This window comes from Natator depressus, chromosome 9 (assembly GCF_965152275.1).
Source record: "Natator depressus isolate rNatDep1 chromosome 9, rNatDep2.hap1, whole genome shotgun sequence".
Lineage (NCBI taxonomy): Eukaryota > Metazoa > Chordata > Testudines > Cheloniidae > Natator > Natator depressus.
Window position 1 is genome coordinate 51,426,771 of NC_134242.1, and position 19,796 is coordinate 51,446,566.

The 19,796-nt window shown below is 45.4% G+C and overlaps 1 long non-coding RNA gene across 1 annotated transcript in view; it reads left to right on the forward strand.

Annotated features, from left to right (window-relative positions):
* Nucleotides 1-19,796, forward strand: part of LOC141993487 (uncharacterized) — a 200,115-nt gene that overhangs the window by 65,721 nt on the left and 114,598 nt on the right. The window lies entirely within an intron of this gene.

Here is a 19,796-nt window from a genome sequence, read left to right on the forward strand (position 1 = left end):
TGACTGCTAGGAAGGAGTACTGAGGAAAGGGATCTGAGGGTCATAGTGGACCACAAACTAAATATGAGTCAACAATCTAATGCTGTTATAAAAAAAGCGAACATAATTCTGGGATGTATTAGCAGGAGTTTTGTAAGCAAGAAACGAGAAGTAATTCTTCCGCTCTACTCTGCTGTGATTAGTCCTCAACCAGAATACTATGTCCAGTACTGGGCGCCCCATTTCCGGAAGGATGTAGACAAAGTGGAGAGAGTCCAGAGAAGAGAGACAAAAATGATTAAAGATCTAGAAAACATGACCTATGAGGGAAAATTGAAAAAAATGTGTTTATTTAGTCTGGAATAGAGAAGACTGAGAAGGGACATGATAACAGTTTTCAAGTATGTAAAAGGCTGTTACAAGGAGGAGGAAGAAAAATTGTTTTTCTTAACCTCTGAGGGTAGGACAAGAAGCAATGGGCTTAAATTGCAGCAAGGGAGGTTTAGGTTAGACATTAGGAAAAATTTCCTCTCAGGGTGTTAAGCACTGGAATAAATTGCCTAGGGAGGTTGTGAGTCTCCATCATTGGAGACTTTTAAGAGGAAGTTGGATAGAATCATAGAATCATAGAATATCAGGGTTGGAAGGGACCCCAGAAGGTCATCTAGTCCAACCCCCTGCTCGAAGCAGGACCAATTCCCAGTTAAATCATCCCAGCCAGGGCTTTGTCAAGCCTGACCTTAAAAACCTCTAAGGAAGGAGATTCTACCACCTCCCTAGGTAACGCATTCCAGTGTTTCACCACCCTCTTAGTGAAAAAGTTTTTCCTAATATCCAATCTAAACCTCCCCCATTGCAACTTGAGACCATTACTCCTCGTTCTGTCATCTGCTACCATTGAGAACAGTCTAGAGCCATCCTCTTTGGAACCCCCTTTCAGGTAGTTGAAAGCAGCTATCAAATCCCCCCTCATTCTTCTCTTCTGCAGACTAAACAATCCCAGCTCCCTCAGCCTCTCTTCATAAGTCATGTGCTCTAGACCCCTAATCATTTTTGTTGCCCTTCGCTGGACTCTCTCCAATTTATCCACATCCTTCTTGTAGTGTGGGGCCCAAAACTGGACACAGTACTCCAGATGAGGCCTCACCAGTGTCGAATAGAGGGGAACGATCACATCCCTCGATCTGCTCGCTATGCCCCTACTTATACATCCCAAAATGCCATTGGCCTTCTTGGCAACAAGGGCACACTGTTGACTCATATCCAGCTTCTCGTCCACTGTCACCCCTAGGTCCTTTTCCGCAGAACTGCTGCCTAGCCATTCGGTCCCTAGTCTGTAGCGGTGCATTGGATTCTTCCATCCTAAGTGCAGGACCCTGCACTTATCCTTATTGAACCTCATCAGATTTCTTTTGGCCCAATCCTCCAATTTGTCTAGGTCCTTCTGTATCCTATCCCTCCCCTCCAGCGTATCTACCACTCCTCCCAGTTTAGTATCATCTGCAAATTTGCTGAGAGTGCAATCCACACCATCCTCCAGATCATTTATGAAGATATTGAACAAAACCGGCCCCAGGACCGACCCCTGGGGCACTCCACTTGACACCGGCTGCCAACTAGACATGGAGCCATTGATCACTACCCGTTGAGCCCGACAATCTAGCCAGCTTTCTACCCACCTTATAGTGCATTCATCTAGCCCATACTTCCTTAACTTGCTGACAAGAATACTGTGGGAGACCGTGTCAAAAGCTTTGCTAAAGTCAAGAAACAATACATCCACTGCTTTCCCTTCATCCACAGAACCAGTAATCTCATCATAAAAGGCGATTAGATTAGTCAGGCATGACCTTCCCTTGGTGAATCCATGCTGACTGTTCCTGATCACTTTCCTCTCATGTAAGTGCTTCAGGATTGATTCTTTGAGGACCTGCTCCATGATTTTTCCAGGGACTGAGGTGAGGCTGACTGGCCTGTAGTTCCCAGGATCTTCCTTCTTCCCTTTTTTAAAGATTGGCACTACATTAGCCTTTTTCCAGTCATCCGGGACTTCTGTCAGGAATGGTCTAGATAATTAGTCCTGCCACAAGTGCAGGGGACTGAACTAGATGACCTCTCAAGGTCCCTTCGAGTTCTGTGAGTCTATGAACAAATATAAAACTAATAAAAGGAAATAACTCATTGCCGCAAGCTACCACTGAGGCCAAGAGTGTAGTAGGATTGGACATTTATGTGGAGAATGAGAATGTCAACAGCTACTGTCAGTAGCATTCAGTCATGTTTTGGAAGGCCTTTGGCTGATGGTTAGGAAGAAACTTCTCTGTGCAAGATATTCTGTAATGTCCACTCTGGGGTTCCTTGCACCTTCTTCTACGGTATCTGGTACTGGTCACTTTCAGAGACAGGATCCTGGATTAGCTGGACCAGAGCTCTGCACCACCTCTTACTATGGGGATAAGAAGGCCAAGGCATACACAAGCCCTGCACTCCCATTAGTTTTGAGAACATACACAATCATTGAGACCACTCACTAAACTTGAGAGGTGAAATTATTCTCTGCTTCTGCATTTCTTCTGATTGCTTTTCTCCAAGCTCTGGCACAGAATGAATCTTTAGACATTAATGTCTAGCACTTTAAGCTACCTGTCATTTTGATTACACCTTTCCCTTGGCCCATGTCTATGAAAAACAGATTTCACTTTGGAACTTGGGACTTAGGCTTTTAAATCATTTAGGTGCTTTTGAAAATTTTGCCCCTCCACAGATGGTGACCACCACAGGCAAAGCTGTGTATGCGGCATGAAAGAGAAAAGTGACCCAGCCATTTCTGCCAGCCAACGCTATCCACTGTGTACATCCCATCTCTATCCTCTGTATACATCCCATCAGCTGTGCTGTTTGAGAACGTCACCTGGCAGTCAAATGTCTCGTCCCCCTCAAAAAAGAACTCCAGTTGTTTAAAAAACAAAAACAAAAAACCCCTCCAAAACATGGCAAAACAACTTCAAAACATGGCAAGTGGCCATTATTACAGGTTGACAGTACACGCAGCAAAGACAGCAAGCAGCAACATATTTGTGTAGCAAAGCACATCAGTAGCTACCGCCACCTGCCGTGGGTTATTGGCTGTTGGTAAATATGCCCATATTGTGACAGCTGATTCCGTCTCTGAGTAAGAGCTGTATTAGCAATGACAGTCTGTCAATAATAGCTCCGAGAGACTGCATCCATTAGAGAGTATCAGAAGAATGGGAGCCTACTTTTTCTGAGTCTCATTGCAAAATAGTGTGGCATGTATGCTGAAGGAATTGTTACTTGCATGACCACCTTGTTCTCAGGAATCCTACAGTGCACTGCAGCACACCTTTCCCAGTGGTGACAAGCTCTGTGGGGAGCACTCACGTATAGGGCTCATGGCTGTTGCAAACATTATTGGGGAGCTAGTAGAGCTCATCTCTTGGTGGTCCTGGGGTCACAGAGATCACATGCTTATAAACCAGCAGGGCCTGTATATTCAGTGGTGTTTGTAGCCGTGGGAGACATATAAGTCTGGCCCCAAAGCAACAATACTCATTTATTTCAGGGTTAATGGAGGTGTCAGGTTACTGAAGACCGGCAAGAGAGCTACCGGAGGAGTGAGCAAACAGGCTGGAGAAGGGAACCCCTGCCAGCAAGATGCTGAAAAGACACTCAGGGATGGCACCCTAAAAGGGGATGATCAGACCAGCAGGCTGAAGAACCTACAGAAATCCGGGGGTAATAAGTTGGAGCCCAGGGTACAGCAGGAGTCATCAAACCCTGATTCAGCTTGTCTAGTTCGAGGGCCCTGTGCCCTGAAGCCAGTGGAGTGAGTGGGCCTGAGTTCCCATACCAGCCTCCTGAGGGGCTTAAGAACAGAGGGGGTTTTCGGACACCTGGGCATCAGGAATTGAGTGACAACCCCGTCAGACTGAGTGAGCGCAGGTGTCACACCAAGCCTCACCAGAGGGGGCGCCGATGCACCGGCTCACAGTCATAAATTGCTCAAGTTTTGGAGCTTCCACTAGCTGATGGACCAAAAGGATATGTGGGGAACACTGACACAGTGCTTCCCCCAACTCCTGGGGGACAGAGGTCTTAGACCTCTGCTCAGCATCATTTTCCGCCTGCTAATGGCAACTGGAGAGAGAGCTCTGTTCTGCTGCTTTGATGAGAGTGGAAGAATAAAAGCAACCGCAGCTCAGGCTGCTGCTCTTCTGCTTCCTGAAGCAGATCAGCAGGTGAGGCGCTTCAAAGAGAGAGAGGTGAAATTAGACTGCCGCTCTACTTCCTCCAGCTGAGCAGAGTATGACAGAGCTTAAAATGAAAGCACCTTCAATCCCCTTCTGTCACTCAGAGCTGGCCTTGGCATAGTTAGGCGGGCCTGCAAAACAACGCTGGATCACTCTACTTCATGAAACTGATTCCTTCCACGCTGATCACACAGGGCTGGTTTTGGGGGCAGGGATTGCAAAACTATTTTTGATTGGCTGAATACGAAAGATGTTTATTCTGGGATAATTTACTGGGAAATTGCCAAAAATAAAAATGTGCTGTGAATTAATTACCAAATGTTATTCAACTGCCTGTAGAGCTGGTGGAAGAAATAATAAAATGTGCTCACATCACAAACATTCTGCTAGACAGTGTTTGGAAGGTAGCAGGGAGTGGAGCAAATGAAGATCAAGCTTGTAATGGGAACTGTCTTAGTACTGAAGTCAGGAAGATGCTTAAGCATTTGCGTAGTCCCAGACTACACGTGTGCTTTATATTATGCATGGTTTCAGAGTAGCAGCCACGTTAGTCTGTATTCACAAAAAGTAAAGGAGTACTTGTGGCACCTTAGAGACTAACCAATTGAATGGGGGCTTAGCTATAGAGCCGCTTCAGCTTTATGTAATATATTGTCATCTTCTGTGTATCTGAGCAAGTCCATGTTATGCCGAAAGCAAACCAGCACTATATTGCTTCATCTGGAATTGCTTCATTTCGAATTTTTTTGCAAAATTACTCAGTGGGTTGTTAGAAAGTCCACATTTGATTCACTTTAAGAGATGGTCAAAGGTGTGGGTCAACTTTTTAATTTTTTTCATCTGCATGGATTGATTCACACCCCCCTAATACTGAGTGCAATAAATTACATTCCTGATACACTGATAGCAGAATAGGGGTTGCGGTTAGATGTTGAGAGATGTTTGCCTGTGTGTGTGTGTGTTCCCTCTGTGTGCCACCCCAGCCCTGCTCAGACAGCTGCCACGGTAGACTTTGAGCGAACCACCAATGACCACAAGATCCGTTAAGGGATGAAGTCACCCAGCCAGGTTTATTGTAGATGAAGCATGGTAATAGTATTCTGCAGACTGTACTGGACTACTAATACATGTATGCCCGTAAGAATGGAATAGCTCAGTGAAGGGCGGGACTTTCCCTTCCTCCCTAGGCCAGACAAAGATACTCCCTCTGAGACACATCTTTATAACCCGACAAGTTAATACTGCCCCTCTGACATAGTTACTTCCCCCTGATGTGGCTAGTTATTACCCATCACCTTGTACATATTGGTTTGATTAAAACATCTCTATTACATACTGTCATCCTGACCTTATTTTTTAGGAGGGGGTCAGTGTATTCCTGTTATCCTTGAGGAATGTATTTGTATCATCCTTGATATCAGGATGTTCTGGTACCACTTGATATCGGGATGTGTTTTCATGAGTACTCTGTGCTTAGCACTTCTTAGGAATGTATATTTCTGCAATATTAGCCCTGGTCTTGCCAGATTCTGTGAGCAGGTCCTGCCTCATACCGTGCCTCTAATACAAGGGCTTATGTCTCAGGCTCTTTTCCTACTACAGGGGTCACACCCCAGGACAGAGATCCACACTCCCAACTTCTCTTCTTACTGTAATGAAATCAACAAGATTCTCAAGTTTGCTTGAACTCTTTGGCTCTTTGCAGAGATTTATGAGGCCAGTTCTGTTGTTGCTGTAAAGCAGTGTAGGTCTATTGGCTTCAATAGAACTATGCAGATTTACACTAGTGGAGAATCTAGCTGCCAGTGTTTAAATTTAAGCTCCCATCATCTATCTATAACAGCATCATTACCTAAGGAAGGAAGAAAGGAGGAGTGATCTATTTTGACAGCTGTTAGCAGTACCTGAAACTTCCTTTCGTGTCTGTCCATTCCCCTCCCGGTAATTGCTTGGTTTTGGAATACTTCTGTACACTTCAAAAGTCACTGGGGAAATTTAGCACAGAATAAAACAGAGAATTTCAGGAGCCTGCTTCAATTACTAGGCAAAGCCAAAAGAATTTTTAATCCTGCCTTAATGCTGATTTTTTTTTTTGGTGATAATTTTTCATCTAAAGTCCACAATGACGATAGATTGATTTCTTTAAAAGTCACATTAATTCCTCCATCCAAGTCCAGCTAATATCTTCCTCTTTGGCATCAGGTAAAAGGAATGTTGAGATATTAAGTATTCAGGGGAACACTATTGTACACACAGTAGAGCTCGGAACACGCAATTTTTTGTGAAAAAAAATTTGTGAGATGTTGAGATTTATTATTTGTTTCACAGCTGAACCAAAACTAGACCTTTCAAAAATTGTTCAGGTCCACAAGCCCACCCACTGGTTAGAGCACTCACCTGGGATGTCAGAGATCCAGGTTCAAGTCCAGGCTATGCCAAATTCAAAGCAGACACAAGGTTTTGGAGACTCAGTATTTTCTGTGAAAAACCAAATTCCCAACCAGCTCTAATATACAGTTCTTGGAAGAAGAACAGGAGTTCTTGTGGCACCTTGGAGACTAACTAATTTATTAGAGCATAAGCTTTCGTGGGCTACAGCCCACTTCATTGGATGCATCCGATGAAGTGGGCTGTAGCCCGCGAAAGCTTATGCTCTAATAAATTTGTTAGTCTCTAAGGTGCCACAAGTACTCCTGTTCTTTTTGCGGATACAGACTAACATGTTGCTACTCTGAAACCAGTTCTTGGAAGGAATCTTTCCATAGATCCTGGTGAAACTGGAAGGTGGGGCTTCCTCCTTTGCAAATTACACTGAGTTTTATTGTTGGGGTGGAGAAAAATATTTGAGTCCACGAAAGTTTGATGTCATTCACTGCTGATACAAGATCAGACTATGCTTAACTTCAGAATCCAGAGCTAGCATTAAAAAAAAAATGGATGTGTCATGGCCATGGACAGCCAGACCTAATAGTCAGATCCAGAGTCCGTTGTCATGAGACAGGAGTCAAGAGTTGGCTGGTTGGGATACCGGGAGATCAGAAACAGGATACAAACAGGAGACCAGGAACCATAAGTCAGATGCCAGCAGTGAAACCAGGTTAGATCAAGCTGGGGAAGGAGAGGGGGGTTTTAGGGAGCAGGAAGCACAAGGCATGCAGTCCAGAGCAGGGTGGATCCCAGTTGGCTTAAGGAGGGCCTGCAGACCAATCAGGTGCTCTGGGACTCCACCAATTGGACATCAGAGGATGGAGCCTCCCACTGGGACTGGGCTTCATGGGTCTCAGGTAAGTGATTGTCAGCAGGCTGCCAGGTGGAGGGTTGGAGCATGGCTGCTTCCAGAAGCCCTGCACATCCAGATTTGAGACCCATAGGTCTCCACTAGGGTTGCTCTCCAGGCAACATAGGTCCAGGTTTCTTGGGGTGGTTCCAATGGAAGACCCAAGCCAGGGCAGGAGCAAGAATGTTTTCAGCTGGTTCCCAAGTGCATTCCCAATCAATCAGGTACCATAATTTGCCCCACCTGATTTTAGAGTCGAGGACTTCATGAATAATGTATTCCTCCTCACCCTGCACCAGTGCGGGGCGGCAATTGGGCTCTATGGGGAAATTTGTTCTCGATGTATTGTTCTAGAAGTGAGACATGGAATATTGGATGAACTCTAAGGGATCAAGGGAGCTGGACCTCAAAAGTGACCAGGTTCATTTGTCTCCAAATCTGGTACCAGCCAAGGAACCAATAGTTTAGTTTCTGGGAGGGTCTGTCCATACAGAGGTGTTCTGTTGAAAGCCATACCTTTTGTTCTATGCTGTAGGTAGGACACTATTGTCTTTGCTTGTCCACATGCCTTTTGTAGTCTTCCTTTGCCTTTTCAATGTGTCCCTTCACTTCCTCTTGGATGTGATGGATATATTGTATTAGTCTAAGGCAGCTGGTTGGGGGGGTATGTGGGTAGTTGTGGGTGAAATTGGGGGTGGTATCTTTCATTGATAAAGAAAGGGCTGTTGCTTATGGCATTGTGTGCATTACTGTAAGAAAACTCTGCAAAGAATAACAGTTAAGGCCAGTCATCCTGCTGATGGTTGATGAAGAACTGTAAGTATTGTTTGAAGATCTGGTTGATTCTGTCCGGCCACTCAACTGAGGATGGCAGGAAGAGGACAGGTTTGTGTGGACTTCTTATAAATGTAGGGCCTCTTCCAGAAGTGAGCAGTAAACTGTGGTCCCCAGTCAGAGGTGATGTTGTCCAAGAGGCCATGAAGATGGACTATGTTGTTTATCCAACCTGGGCGGTTTCCTCAACTGAGGGTAAACTTGTGCAGGGAATGAAGTGAGCCATTTTAGAAAACTGATCTGCAGTCCCTTACAAATGTCCCTTACAAATGTGATCTCCTCCTGGGTGTCGTGTGGTTCTCAGCTGATAATGGCCAACTTGTCAGGCAGAATTCTGGAGACAGAAGCAGAGTGGATGAGCGTGTGCAGGTCCTGGTGGTAAGTTACATTAAGGAAATTATGGAACTTGAGAATGTGAGGTGGTTCTGGCCTGGGGCCTTGTGGGTCGGAGCCATATCTTCAGGACAAGGCGTTGGCCTTGCCATTTCTGGTTCTAGGACAGTAAGTCAAGGTAGAACTGAACCAGGAGAAAAATAGGGCCCACCAGAGGTGTCATGTGTTTAGGGCCTTGGCCCTACATAGGTATTTATGATTCTCATGGTTGGCAAACACTTGGACCAGATGTGGGCCCTTTCTGAATAATGTCACCATTCCTTGAAGACGGTCTTAATTGCCGTGAGCTCCTTGTCCACGATCTGGTAGTTTCAGTCAGCAGGAGTGAGCTTCCTTAAGTAGTGGGCGATGGGGTATAATATTTGCTTCTGTCAACGCCTTTGGTAGAGTACTTCCTGGATCACTAAACTAGAGGCATCTGCTTCCACAATGAAAGCTTGCATCACATCTGAGTGGGCCAATACTGGAATGGTGGTGACAGCAAGCTTCAACTGCTTGAATGAATGCCAGGACCCAGGCGACCTATGGAAATGGGCAGTTTTTATAGAGTAGGGCAGTGAGGGATTCAGCTTGTTTTGAAAAATTCAAAATGAACCTCCAGTAGAAGTTTGCAAAGCTTAAAAACATATTAGGTCATGCACATTGCACGGGTCTGCCCAGTCGCAAACAGCCTGGACCTTTTCGCATATCCACCTTGAGTCTTTCTGGGGCAGGATGAAACCCAAGTACTCAGCTGATATCTGGTCATATGTGCACTTCTCCAGTTTACTGTAGAGATTGTGTTGTCAGAGTCTCTCCAGGACTGTATGGACATGAGTGGTGTGTTGTTCAGATCATCTGAGAAGATCAGTGTATCATGTAGGTACACCACCATGAGCTGGTCCAAGAGGTCTAGTAACACATCGTTAATGAAATGCTGGAATGCTTCTGAGGATTAGTCAACCTAATGGTGGAGCGAAGCACAGATTGTTTGGAGACAAGCTCTGAATAGAAGGGTGGGACCCCACCAATGGCTAGTTGGATGACCCTGTTTTGAATTGTAGGGGGTTTGTTCTTGATTTCCTTTGAACATGAACACCCTGGAAGGGGTAGAACTGAAGTGTGTCTTGGCCGGAGGACAAAGCACTGCTACCTAGGACTTTACAGAGACAGTTTCTTACCAGCAGAGACCACAGCTGCGTGAGTCGTGACTTGGTGGGCCACAAGGGGGAGCTGCCTAGGCCCCCCAGTCACACCTTCGTATAGACTTTAAATATTACGTAGTACGCATTAATGACACATATTAATCATATTAATCAGTGTAACATTACCATGAATTGACGTTAGACACATTGCCTAGAGGGATAGCTCAGTGGTTTGAGCATTGGCCTGCTACCCCCAGGGTTATGAGTTCAATCCCCGAGGGCGCCATTTAGGGATCTGGGGCAAAAATTGGGGATTGGTCCTGCTTTGAGCAGGGGGTTGGACTAGATGACCTCCTGAGGTCCCTTCCAACCCTGATAGTCTATGATTCTATGAAACTACATGTACAGTGTTGTCCTCAAGAAATGCCAAAAAAGTATGTGCATCAACCGAGTAATATATTAGCAATAATATTTCCCATTAATAGCTTCTTCTTAAAGGAAATATGTGAATACTGAAATCAAGATAACAAACAAATGAAAACAGCCAACAAATGTGGGATCAGTGTTAAAGGTTGCTGTGCCATAATGAAAGAGGCATTCCTTTGAACTTGACCAGGTTAATATGATTGTTTTTTGTATGTGGAGGGTAAGATTTATGATATCATCTCCTTTTCATTCCCTTGCTTTTAAGTTCTTTGGTTTTGTAAACTCTGTGAAAGATAACCATATTATTGTCACTTAGCAACCTTAATTGGGTTTTGAAATGATGGAGTTTGTTGCGCGGTTTGTGGCACTTTATATGGGATCAGAGCACATTCTTTGCAGCTAGCACTGTGCACGCTTATGGAGTGGCTTTGAGTGAATGTGACAAGACAAAATTAAATTGAAACTCTGCGCCCAGTCAATACAGCTGAAACTGCAGCCTAATATTGCCAGGAAAGAACTGTTTGTCTGTAACCTCCTCCTGATTATAGCCGCATGCCAGCACAGCATTTAACCGTGTGCTACAAATTACGCATGTCCTTATGTGCTGTGCTGGACTGGGGCTTAGAGGAACTAGACCAGGGGTGGGCAAACTTTTTGGCCCGAGGGCCACATCTGGGAATAAAAATTGTATGGCGGGCCATAAATGCTCACAAAATTAGGGTTGGGGTGCGGGAGGGGGTGAGGGCTCTGGGGTGGGGCTGGGGATGAGGGTTTGAGGTGGAGGAGGGTGCTCTGGGCTGGGATTAAGGGGTTTGTAGGGTGGGTGGGGGGTCAGGGCTGGGGCAGGGGGTTGGGGCACGGGGAGAGGCTCAGGGATGCAGGCTTCGGGCAGTGCTTACCTCAAGTGGCTCCCAGAAGCAGCAGCATGTCCCTTCTCTGGCTCCTACGTGGACGTGTGGCAAGGCAGCTCTGCGCACTGCCCCGTCCACAGGCGCTACCCCTGCAGCTCCCATTGGCTGCGGTTCCCGGCCAAGGGGATTTGCAGGGGCAGTGCTTGGGGTGGAGGCAGCATTCAGAGCAGATCCCCCTAGCTGCCTCTACATGTAGGAACTGGAGTGGGGCCATGCCACAGCTTCCAGGAGCTGCGTGGAGCAGCGCCTGACCCTGCTTCCCGTCTGGAGCGCCGGAGCACCAGAGCGGGGCAAGCCCCAGACCCTGCTCCCCATTGGGAGCTCGAGAGCAGGATTAAAACAGCTGGTGGGCCGGATCCGGTCCGCGGGCCATAGTTTGCCCACCCCTGAGCTAAACTGTGCCAGGCTGGGAGGAGGAAAAAATACCATGTGACCTATACAGTGTCTCAGTCCCTGGGCAACCTACCCATTCTGGGACCCTTTTCGAGCACTCCTGTCCAGTGACAGGCCCATGCCTTCTATTCTCTTTGGGGTGGGATCCCTCAATCCAACTGAGCGGGTGTCTGGGATACCCCTCCCTGAGCACCCATCCTTATTACTTAGCAGCACCAACTGGGCTTGGACCCTGCCAGAGTTCTCCTCCGGGTCTGTGGTCAGTAACAGTATGCAGTGACACAGAAGCAGTTTCTCCAGCACAGAATATGATCTGTTTGCCCAAAGAGCATACGGAGTTTAGAGAAGTAGACTTAAAAATAACAGAGACCTATACACAGAGTGTCTTACCTATGCTTGGCAATCCACAGGTAGAATGACTAAGCCTTTGTGTGTGCCCTGCTCTCTCTGTGCACCACACGACAGCTTGCTCATGGCAGACCCTGACTCTGCATTGTCAGCCTCCCTGCACCCTGACTGTGTGTTTCTCTGTCAGCTTCCTGACCTCTTCCATCCACCCAAATGCCAGGGCACCTTTTTAACCCCGCAGAGGGCCTTTTGATCTCAACCTGAGCCTTGGGAAGAGGAAAACATCCTACTTTGCATAATGCCAGCCAGGTACGTTCTCCCCGCAATTGATTGCCCAGCCATTGTTGTATTAAGTCCTTTGAAATGGGGTGGGTACCTGAGGCTTTGAGCTGTGCTATTGTTTTTCGTTCTTGGGTTCTTTAACAACCCCTCTTTTACAGCCTCTGTTGATTTGACTAGGTATTCAGGCAGGCAGCCATCGCAAAATGAACAGAGAAATTGGATCATACATAATAATAATTAGAAACTAGTAGCTGAAAGGCTGTGTAGTTGGATGGGTGTGGCAGTTGCGCTCTGTATCTGATTTATCTATTTCCCCTTCATGTCCTCTTTCTTTTAGCCTCTCTGTGACCAGTGGGGGTAGCTTGATTTCTTGGCATTGTGAATGGTCAAAGCTTAGTGTGGTACTGGTAACAGTGCCACCATACACCAGTACCTGTGGAAGTTATTTTCTCATGTTCCCAATTCTACAAGGCTTGGAATCTAATTATCTCAGTACTTGTGGCAGGCCTTCACACCAGTTACCTGTGTACTGTTTCATCAAACACCACTGTAGGAATCACATTCACAAAACACTGCCACAGTAAACATGCCAGCGTGACACAGAGCTGTGTGGATTAGTGACCAGAAAATCCTACAGAGCAGCTCCTGTGACCCTACAGAGCTTTTACTCCCACCTTCTCAGGTCAGTTGTCATATTCCAACAAACACTGACCCTTTGGCTCCAACGTCCCATCTGGTTCTCCTAGGGCCCAGGGATGATTGAACCTGTGATATTCTGAACAAAAAGAGCCCTCAACCAGGCTTGGAGTTGTTTCCATCACTTCACACTGACTCAACAGACTTCCTAAGCTTCAGAGGGACAGACAGACAGAGGGACAATCCTGGAACATTTGTGTTGATTTGTGCAGGGGGTGAATGAGTTGTTGTGCTGCAATGAGGGGTTATCTGTTTTGGGGGTTATTGTTTTGATGTGTGTGGGTTGTGTTGTGCTGGGTGGGTTGTGCGGGTGGAGAAGAAGGGGTGTATGCTGCAGTGAAAGGCTATGTGTATTCAGAGTTATTGTGGGTGCTGATTATGTTGATTGTGCTATGCTAGGAAGTCTGTTTGTGCAGATGGCGAACAAAGGGTGTGTGCACCAGTGAGGGTCTATGTGAGTTTAGGGTTATTATGTGTGCTGGTTATGTGGGTAGTTTTGAAGAACTGTGGCAGATGGACCAAGTAATTGACCGTCTGTGCAGTCTCTCTCATACAACCAATGGAATTGTTGCATGCAAATGAGCTGTAGAGTAAGGGTGATATTTGGTTGAGTTACCTCTGATTTCACAATGGTTAGAACTCTTAGCATGGCATAGATACATGCCTTGCTCTCGCTGTACCCTACAAAGGTCTAATTCATAACGTCAAAATGGCTGAGAACTTGAAAACTGGATGGTAACAGACCATGAATCCCACTGATGACTGGTGACACTCTGAACAAAAAGAGCTCTCAGCCATGCTTGTAGCTGATTCTGTTGCTTCATACTGACTCTACAGACATTTAAGGCTTCAGAGAGACATTCCTGGAATCGTATTAGATAGATAATAAAGCTATATTCCCTATCTGAATATCAAGTATTGATATTAATGATCTGCTCACAATCAACCCACAGGTCAAAAATAAATACAATGAAATTGCAAACCAATTTGTTGAGGAATTCTAAAGAGTAAACTGGAGGAGACTACAGTTGGCTCATGCCCTTCTGTGAGCAGAGGTAGAGGCTATATTTGTCAAGGAAGTGGTGTGTTGTATATTATTCACTCAGCCCTACTCCAAACACTAGCTAGGCAATAAGTTTTCTCTGTGAATCAATAACCAAACACAGGAATAGGAGAACAATACACCCGTCTGGTGCATCAAAAGTAAGATTGTTTATCTGGATTAATGGAAGTGCTACAATATGGGTAGAAAAAAATGAAGGTTACAACATACTCTGCAGAACATATAAGCTTTTAGTTATGGAATGTCTATAACATATTTCCCCTAGTGAGTTGCATCACTAACCTTCCCTACCACCCACATTGCTGTGTTAAAGAGAGATTTCCAAATGTGTATGTCTAGGCACTACCAAGGCTGGGGAGGCTGTGTAATCTAGCGGACATAGCCCAGACAGGGAGTCAGGAGTCAGGAGCTCTGGGTTCTATTGCTAACTTTCCTGATGACCTGTCGTTATGGTGAGCAAGTCACTTCCCCTCTCTTTCCCTTTCCAGCTCTTGTTTGTCTTGTCTAGTTAGATTGTCACACTTTGGGCTGGTTTTCACTATACGTTTTACAGGGCCTATCACAATGAGGTCAGATCTAGGTTAGGGCCTCTAAGTATGACTATAATACAAGTAACTCACAATAAATGAATGAGTGATGCAGTTAATAGACTGATAGTAACTAGAGGGATGCAGCTGGCACTAGTCTATCATCTCTGCTAGAGGAATTTGTACATAATGGATACAAATCCTATCATAAATATAAAGGGAAGGGTAAACACCTTTAAATCCCTCCTGGCCAGAGGAAAAACTCTTTCACCTGTAAAGGGTTAAAAAGCTAAGACAACCTCGCTGGCACCTGACCAAAATGACCAATGAGGAGACAAGAGACTTTCAAAGCTGGAGGGGGGAGGAAACAAAGGGTCCTCTCTGTCTGTGTGATGCTTTTGCCGGGACCAGAGCAGGAATGCAGGTCAGAACTGCAGTAAAAAGTCAGTAAGCAATCTAGTTAGATATGCGTTAGATTCTGTTTTGTTTAAATGGCTGATAAAATAAGTTGTGCTGAATGGAATGTATATTCCTGTTTTTGTGTCTTTTTGTAACTTAAGGTTTTGCCTAGAGGGATTCTCTATGTTTTGAATCTTATTACCCTGTAAGGTATTTACCATCCTGATTTTACAGAGGTGATTCTTTTACTTTTCTTTAATTAAAATTCTTTTTTTAAGAACCTGATTGCTTTTTTCTTGTTCTTAAGATCCAAGGGTTTGCGTCTATGTTCACCCTTGCAAATTGGTGAGGATTTTTATCAAGCCTTCCCCAGGAAAGGGGGTGTAGTGCTTGGGGGGATATTTTGGGGGGGAGACATTCCAAGTGGGCACTTCCCCTGTTATTTTTGTTAGAGACTTTGGTGGTGGCAGCATAAAGGTTCAAGGACAAAAGGTAAAACAGTTTGTACCTTGGGGAAGTTTTAACCTAAGCTGGTAAGAATAAGCTTAGGGGGTCTTTCATGCAGGTCCCCACATCTGTACCCTAGAGTTCAGAGTGGGGAAGGAACCTTGACAAATCCAAATGTGCAAATCCAAGAGTAACAATCATGGGGTAAACTCTTGGCTGCAACTGGAGAGTCCTGCAGAGTCAGAGGAGTTAACCAGAGTAGATGGAATATGGACTCCTGAGTCATTCCTGGGAGAATCTAGTCACCTGTCCCTTCTGCGGGGCGGGTTCCACAGCAATCAAATCTCTACTGTAGCTTGTTAGGTAGAGAATCATCCCAGCTGGTCCAGCGTTTGAATTGTATTTAAAAAAGTTCTGGTATGTGTGCCCCTTTTCCCAAACAATCACCCCATAGATCCACCCCTGCCCCCAGACAACGATTGCTCCAATGAATCTGTCCCCTTCAGGGCTTAGGGTGGGTTTCCCCTAATGTTCTCCCCTGAGAACAGAATAGCTGCAAGCCGCTACCGACACATCTCTCCTATGTGCCTGCTTCCCCCTACCTGGTGCTGGGAGCAGCAAAGGCGAGTGGGGAAAAAAGGGAACCCTTTAGCAAGGAGTCTCTGTCCCATATATTGCAGGGTTGTGGTCAAGAAAGGAATGTGTTGGAGCACCAGCTTGTCCTTCACTGCCCAAGCCTGCCCCCTGCTGGCGCTAACAATTTAGAACAGGGCTTGGGGAGTTTCTGCCCCTCCATTAGGGGTAGGAGGCACTTATCTATCACAGTAGCAGCTTTGGAGAGAGCATTTGATCCACGCTGTACCTCACCCTTCCCTCTTTCTCTCCATTCACCTTTTGTCAGAACCTGCTCAGGAGTGAAGGAGGAGAGGGAATGAGACCATGTCCTCACAGGCCACTTTGAGTCTTGGCAGGAGCCATGGGCCACGCTCCTCGGGCAGGCTGTTGAATATTCTGCTCCTTTATAACCTGTGCCAGGCTACCTTTCAGCCATGAAGCGTGTAAAGTAGGAACGACATGCCACAGGCCCAAGTGTCAGTTTCGCACTGGGGATGTCTGTGCTGCCTAGGTCTGACTGCAGCACATGTAGACATACCTGAGTGAGCTTTGATCAAGCTAGTTCCAATAACAATAGCAGAGAAGCCACAGCAGCATGGGCTAGCTGCTCAAGGACATACCCAGGATCCCAAGCAGGGTTGTACAGGCCATGCTCTCATGACTAATTTACCCAAACTAACTTTGATCTAGTTTGCAGCAGGTGTCAACATACTGCTGTCACACCTCTGATTGCAGTATAGACAGACCCTAAGACCTCTTTGGGCCACTCTGACCGTGAGTGTCCAGATCTTAATAGGATGGAGGCAGCTGCTTTAGAACACACCCTACTGCCCCAGCTTGCACAGAGCTAGTGTCAGAGCCCTACATCAGCCCTATTAGGAGGGGTGGAATGCTACTCTGTGCCTATTCTCCGCTTCCCATGGTCCATGCGGCATAATACAGAGTAGCTCTGAGGTTGCTCTAATTTACAGCAGGAGCTGGACAGTCATGCTGGCTGTTCCAGAACACAGGGAGGTGGGTTCCAGTCATTTTTCTTCTTCCCCTCCAGTCCTGCTGCAAGGGTGAGGAAGAAGAATCCAGGCCTATGTGTTTAAAAACAGCCAGAGAAGGAGCATTCTGCTAAACCCTGTACATGCTGCATGTATACATGGTCATTTTCATGTTTGAATATTGTTAATGGAGCAAAATCTACAAGCAGTGAGAGTAACTTGTAAAACAGTTTGCAATGTACTTGCCTCCTTTGCTGTCCGACTGGTTCTAGCCCCCTGCCTTTCAGTCACACACAAAAGGAAGGGCTGGAGTTCATACCTCAGGCCCAATCTTTCTCAAATGCTTCAGGATAGCTCAATCCCCTCCCACAGCTCTCTGGATTAGCTTTATTTATTGTGCTTGTCAGACGTAACCTCTCAAACTGTGTATCAGAGGCCTGAAAAATAATTGGACCACGTGGGAATGCAGCCTCCTCCTGCCTAAATCCCCCAAGTCTCCTGGGACCAAGGCATGGATGCTAGCCATGGTCAGGAGCATTGTGAGTTGATAAACTGCTGGATGAGGTGATGCAGGGATCCAGGGGCTGGCCCCACTGTAGCATTTGCAATCAAAACCCAGGGCACTGTGAAAATGGCTGCCACTGCACAACACCATTCCACTGACCTCAATTTTCTCAGTGGAGAAAAGAGCAGGTCAAGTGGAAAGCACTTAAGGAGGAAATTTGTTTCCTCGCAGATGAGGAGACAGTGAAGACATCCAGTGATCGCCCGCTCTGAAATAAACCAAATTAATTTTACACTCTGCTGTGAATTGAGGAGGTGTGGGTGGGAGCCTTAATAATAATGGACTTGGATGTTTTACTAGAACTCAACAAAAAAACTGGCAAGAGGTAGAGATGCACTACAACCACATCTCAAACTGCTCCTACCATAGCTGCTGGCTTCCCTTTGTTTTCTTTCCTTAAAATCTAACCCAATGTATTACCTGGGGTGGTTTATAATTCCAGTGTGATAAATGAGGCATTCTGAAGAGGAGATGGGGACACTGCACTTTAATAACTTCCTTTGCTTCCTCCTTAACGATTTCTGCCCTCCAGCTGTTGTGACTCATAACTCCAAATGCAAGAAGTTGAAGAGTAGGAAATGTTCCCCCAAGGCAAAATTGAGCATGCACATGGAGGACTGGTGTCACTATAGCATCATCTCTTCCTGGAGCTGCAGCAGTGCTGGAAGGCTGTCTAACACTGGCGATCAGTAAAACCATTCTTTTTATGGAAAGATGTGGTATTATTAAGATATAAGGTATCATTGTATCTGCTGTTCATCCTTTAAAAGGGTACATTGAGGACAGAGCTTACACAAAAGGAATCTAAGCTTTATGTATATAGTTTGGTATCTGCCCTATGCAGATGTGAGATATTAATACAGGTATGCACAAGAAATACAGGAGGATTGGTCCTTTCACATATATACAGCTGATAAGTTTTTAGCAGAATGAGAGTCTGTACAGAACGGCTGGAACAATCCTACAATGCAATGTTACATGGGGAATTCGAAGAGACAGTGTGGCCATTCTGCAGACACAGGGGTACAGAGGAGCATTTCAGAAGCAATAAAGCAAAAGGTGTAAAACATGAAATCCAAAGGCCAACGAGGCTATGAGAGCTAAGATATTACAGTTGGCTCTTCGGTCAGGAGGGGCTAGAAAATGAAATTAATGGGCAAAGGCATCTATAACCTATCAAAAATGCTGCCACCAAACTTATCTTCCTTGATTGCTGCTCCAGTCATATCACCCCCCTCACACACCATTTTATAACCCTGTTCACTGGCTCTGCCTCCCATTCCACATCAGTATCAAACTCCTTAATGGGCACCTGTTATGCTTCTGTGCAGACCCTGCACTCCGCCAACTCTGCCTCCCTTCCTGGCCCCTTGGCTCCCAAATGGAATGAAAAGCAAAAATTGCAACATTTCCTGTGAAATAACATTTTGGGGGAAAGGGGGGAAAAAACCGAACAAGACTTTGGGTCAATTGCATGTTCTATGTCAATAAAATTGACATGCTTTATTTCAATTTCAACTCCTTTTAAAATATTATAATAACATATGTTTTGAAACAAAAAGACAAAATGTTTTGTTCCAATAAGGATCCAATATGAATTTATCTAAATGTTTTGTTTAATATTTTTTATTTGCAAAACAAAATGTTATTGAAATCAACATGTTCCTGTGGAAAGCTTTGATTTTGATGCAGTGGCATTTTCTGATGGAAAAAACATTCAGTAAGAAAAAAATTTACCAGCTCTACCCACAAGCACTTCTGTGCCCTCTCCCATGTTGGACTCTATGCCTGGAATGTCCTGCATGATACACAACCTCCTATCCTCTGTTGAATCCTTTTTCAAAACCCACTTTCCCTTGCAATTCTGCACACAATCCACTGAACAATAGTAAAGTGCTTTGTGGTGGGGCAGACAGAAGTAACCTGTGTGGATGGCATGGAAATATTGTGTTCCATAATAAGGAGTAAAATAAAATTCATAAATAAAGTAGAAGCTGCATGCTCTGAAGGGGTGTAGCAGTGTGCACAGAATACTGCCCCCAGGAGGCCATTCCTAACCCTGATCTATCCCTAAAGGCACAACGGCTCCGCAAACAAAGATGCTACTACAGGGGACTTTATTAATTAGAAGCACATTTTCCATTGTTTAGGAGAGATTCTGTTCCCATCTGGACTTTACTGTCAGACTGCCATCAGTTTGCACTTACTTTACTATCAGTCTGCCAGGAGTTTTGTACATTTTTGATAAAAAATGGAT